Below are 5,221 nucleotides of genomic sequence, written 5' to 3'. Positions count from 1 at the left end.
CTTTTCATGCTTATATTCTCTGATTGGACTGCCGCTGCTCCGCGAAATCTTTGCAAAAATATTTTCTCGCTACTATTCTAAAAAGGTACCTCAGTTTCAATAGACCAAGTTGGTTCAAATCGTCATTTCCTATCCCGCAGTATATATTCGAATATTTAGCACTAAATATATTCCAATATGTAATCGTATAGCCGATCGGCTATACTCTTGACTATACTCGAATATTTTATAGTATAGCCGGCCGCTATACTCGTCAATATATTCGAATATTTATAGTATCGCCGGGCGGCTACACTCTTTGAATATATTCGAACATTTATAGTATAGCCGGGCGGCTATACGCGTTGAATATATTCGAATATTTAATAGTAGGCTATACGCTTTAATATACTCGAATATTTTAGAGTATAGCCGCGAGGCTATACTATATATTTGAATATTTAATAGTATAGCCGGGCGGCGATACGCTTTATTATATTTGAATATTCTTAATACCTTTTTATAATATAGCCGTGCAATATATTTGAATATTTTAATAGTATAGCCGAACGGCTATACTAGTTTTTGCTAATTTTTTTTAAAGAAATACTATAGACGCGGTTTTTTCCAATTTTTTTAAAATGAGATAGTACAGCCGGTCGGTTATACTCGTTTTAATTAATGCAGAACCTCATTGCTACTCAATTTGGAGTTCAGAGGATCACAGGCATTACCGTTTCAACACAAGAGAGAAACAAACATACGACCCTTTGCCAGATTTGGAGGCTAGGTTCTTTTTTTATCTAAGAAAAAAAGTAGTTAGGTTAGGTTAGGTATCCATCTGCTTTGTCACCCTTTCATCCAGACACATAATGCTGCCTGATTTTTAATGTGCTGTATTTGCCATCTAAACTATGACACCAACCTTACGGACTGGTGCAGATTTTTGTAAGGACCAAGCCAACCATCTAAAGGCCTTGAAAGGTAGTTCTTTATAGTTTCCAAATCTTATGATTGCATCTGATTTCTCTTCATACTATAAAAGCGTTTCTGTGTAAGTGGATTGTACTTGTAATTAATAGCATAAATTCAATTAGATAGGTATTTACCTAATCAGCAACTAACTTATTTGTCTGCACACTTTCGGTTTCGGATTTATGGATAGGAAGCCTGCTGTTTTATATTCTGCACACAAAACATGACTAATGCATGTAGCTCCTTTAGTTTGCTTCATTTTCCAGTAACAAGTAAAATTTAAGAGCATCATATCACAACTGAAGAAGAAGAGAAGGAAAGGCTCTGCACACGATATGAACAACTGATTAAGCAACAAAACTCCTTTACTCCTCGTTATAGTGAAATCGAATACACCAAAATTTTCTGATGGGTTGATGTCATGTCAGGAAAGAAAGAAAGGAATCTGATATCTGAGCATGAGAAAGCTTGTACTGATAAAATTGCTAAACTGGAAGAGTCCTTGAAAAAGAAGAAGCAGGCACTACCCTCTCTCTTCCTTGAAAATAAAAAGAAGAAGCTTGTACTGATATCTCCATGTATATATATTTGTGCAAACATGTCTCAAAACCACATATTCTGTTTATAAACTCAGGATGACAGAACTTTCAGCTTTCTAAGAAAGACTCTTTGGCTCATTTCTGGAGAGTACTTCAGACGAGGACATCCCGGCTGATGATTGAATGAACATTCAACTGTTTGAGCTCAAGTCTCCAGTTACTTTTTCCCCCTAAAAGGTGTTACGTTTATTAATACTTGCAATATGATATGGTACATGGTTCATATACAGTACCACACTATTATACAGTACCAAAATTATTACATGCTGCATGTGCAAAATGTTTAAAATTAGTCACAAATTAATTCACAAATTTTCCTCTGTACAATTTCTAGGCACGCCTCACATAAGCAGTTTAATGAACAGGATTGGCAGGGGGAGGTGGTTGCCCCTGTTGAACAGACCGCGGAAGGCGCTTGTTGCATTCTGATCTATTTACAACTACTATATATAATATACAAATGACAATACATGTTGTTTCAAAAGTGCTTTGTTATTATTCTCCCTTATAACAATTACTATTACCAATGAAAGAGCGACATGATGTCTATAAATATGAATTAAAAAAATAGAACTTTCATTATTGTACCCATGTAAAAGTCTATAAATATGAACTTTCAAAGGAAATCTGTCTTCTTCTTTTTTTTGTTTGGTGTGGTGGTGGGGGGCGGGCGGCAGGGCAGAGAGAGGAGGATAAGAAATATAATATCATCATCAAGCAGTTTTTTGGAGCATCTCATCCCTGTCCTCGGTAATTCCTTGAAAACCATGGAAACAAAGTTTTCGATCCCCAAAAACTTCTTACAAAATTTCTGATTTCACATATGAACAGAAAAAAAGGAAGTACTTTCATGTAATTCAGAGGTTATATCCAAAATTTGTCCTGAACACTAGCCTATTGGCAGTGAGACTCACAAGTAACAGACACAATTAATGGTTTCAATGTGTCCACAGCACATTGTTTACTTTCTCCAATTTCTGTCACAAACTAACAAGAGGAACTCCTGACGGATGAAGCTCCATATGGATACATCAGCAACACTGCACAACTACCACATTTAATTTGTCCAACCTGATCAGCTGATTGCATAACTATTGCACACTATTGCATAAACGATGACTGGATTTTAAGTCCATTGGCACTTGTGGTTTAGTGCTGAACTATTGCACACTGCATATGGACCTTCGAAATTGCATTACACATTTTTCAAGAAAAAGAACTGATTTCAACACCCTAATCAACTCAAAAGATCAGGTGTACATATTCTAATTCTATATTTCATGTTAGTTTAGATCACACATTATTTTGGGGTCATCCACTGCTTCTTTGAATGAAGTTCAATGCAACTGCAGTCTCTGTTTCTCCTTTTACATTGTTATCAAATTTTGGCAATACTTGCGCTAGGTGTACAGTATCATCACAAGATTACATGAAGTAAGAAAACCTACAACAATTTTGGAAAAAGAAGAAGAGGAGAGGATGAGACTCAGAACGTTGCTTACCAACATGTCAATCCCAATGTTCGAAACAAGGTGCTAGGTGGGCTGCAAGGGGGTCTAATGCCTAGAGGAGTAATCGGGGGCCCATCTCTTCTTATTGTTTTTTTCATCAATATATAAATGCAATTTTCCTTCTCAAACCCTAACTCTAACACGAGCCGTCTTCCAGCCCCTCTCTCTCGCTCAGACATAACCTGCGACCTCTCTTCTTCCTCAATCCTCATCTCTCTGTCTCTCGCTCGTAGCACCATCGTCATCTCGTCCCTGACCTTGGGGATTCCAAAATGGCGTTTTTTTTTCTAGACCGCCTAGACCGCCTAGAGCCCGCCTAGACCTCCTAGCCCGCCTAGGTCCCGCCTAGCCGCCTAGCCCGCCTAGGTCATTTATTCAGTATAACATCATGGGTGACAGTGTGTCCAAGGATGGAAAGAGATGATGCTTATACTATTCCCACAACCTTGTGAGTATTTGCTAGACTCTGCGTGCCTTGAACGATACATGCCATTCCAAAATCTGAAAGTTTTGGGTTCATGTTCTCATCCAAGAGAATGTTACTGACCTTCAAATCTCTATGTATTACCTTCAAACAGGAATCATGGTGGAGATAAAGAAGCCCCCTAGCAACACCCTGAATAATCTTGAAGCGTCGACCCCAATCAAGCAGTGCTCCTCCTGTCATTGGATAAGTAGTGGGTTCGCTCTCCTCATCATCAACGCGTAGTTTTTTCGCAGGGTTGATGAGGAACTCAACTCCTTCATCACAACCAACTCTAGCAGCAACGTGGAGGGGAGTTTCACCCTTGTTGTTGGTGGTCCCAAACAATGGCGATTGTGGTGGGATTAGCATCTCAATTGCTTGTCTAATTGATTTATGAATTTAAAATCCATGCACAGGTTTTGCCGAGGGTTGAGGAGAATATAATTACAACAGCATATTATGGACTCAGTTTAAACATTTTTGTTGAAGTGATCATCTCCAAAACATCTCCAATTGCAGCATTAGTTTGGACCTTTTGCCCTAAACTCACACTATTGTATCTATCTGCACTTTATAAAAACTGATATTCCAGAGAGAAGAAACTAGAAAATTGTAAGTAATACCTTACCACTATAGTTGTAAGATTATTTGCTCATCTACTACCTAATTAGATGTTCCATCACGTCAGATTTAAGACCATTTATCTTTCAAAAATATAACATTGAGATTATTAGTTTAAAAGAATTTGCCTCTGGTATTTTCATCTGTGCGAGTAATTCCTTGGCTCTTTGCTAATGCAGAACCTCGTTGCTAAACTTGGAGTTCAGAGGATCACAGGCATTGCTCTTTTCAACACAAGAGAGGAACAAACATACGACCCTTTGCCAGATTTGGAGGTTAGGTTCTTTTTTTCTCTAAGAAAAAAGTAGTTATGTTAGGTATCCATCTGCTTTGTCACCCTTTCATCCAGACACATAATGCTGCTAGATTTTTAATGTGCTGTATTTGCCATCTAAACTACAACACCAAATGCTTTTGGTTGTCGTTCTGTTCTGACCAGTCTTCTGGACTGTTGCAGATTTTTGTAAGGACCAAGCCAACCATCTACAGGCCTTGAAACGTAGTTTTTTTTATAGTTTCCAAATCTTATAGTTGCATCTGATTTCTCTTCATGCTATACGGCGTTTCTGTGTAAGTGGATTGTACTTGTAATTAGTAGTATAAATTCAATTAGATAGGTATTTACCTAATCAGCAACTAGCTTATTTGTCTGCACACTTTCGGTTTCGGATTTATGGATAGGAAGCCTGCTTTTTTATACTCCGCACACAAAACGTAACTTATGCATGTAGCTCCTTTAGTTTGCTTCATTTTCCAGTAACAAGTAAAATTTAAGAGCATCATATCAAAACTGCAGAAGAAGAGAAAGAAAGGCTCTGCACACGATATGAACAAGCATGATTCATGAGAAGGAGCTTCCATATAGTCTTTGGTGTGAAGCAGTGAAAACATCAGTGTATCTGCGTAATAGAAGTCCTACCAAGGCTTTGGAGAATATTACGCCGTTTGAGAAATTCAGTGGAAGAAAACCTAGGATTAAACACCTGAAAGTGTTTGTTAGAGAAATAGAATCCTAGCAGGTATGGAAGAGAATATCAGGAAGTATATGAGAGAAGAGGAAAGGAAATAAA

The 5,221-nt window shown here is 37.8% G+C and overlaps 1 long non-coding RNA gene across 3 annotated transcripts; it reads left to right on the top strand.

Moving 5' to 3' along the window:
* Positions 1-3,188: 3,188 nt before the first annotated feature.
* Positions 3,189-4,663, top strand: LOC103344158 (uncharacterized). Of its 3 annotated transcripts, XR_016125437.1 has the most exons (4): positions 3,189-3,512; positions 3,643-4,142; positions 4,331-4,426; positions 4,609-4,663. It is a non-coding gene; the product is annotated as an uncharacterized LOC103344158 (long non-coding RNA). The 3 variants fall into 3 exon arrangements; XR_016125435.1 differs by having other exon boundaries at positions 4,331-4,663; XR_016125436.1 differs by having other exon boundaries at positions 3,643-4,426.
* The last annotated feature ends 558 nt before the right edge of the window (positions 4,664-5,221 follow it).

This window comes from Prunus mume, linkage group LG3 (assembly GCF_029339155.1).
Source record: "Prunus mume cultivar Tortuosa linkage group LG3, ASM2933915v1, whole genome shotgun sequence".
Lineage (NCBI taxonomy): Eukaryota > Viridiplantae > Streptophyta > Magnoliopsida > Rosales > Rosaceae > Prunus > Prunus mume.
This window is presented reverse-complemented; position numbering and strand designations above follow the sequence as displayed.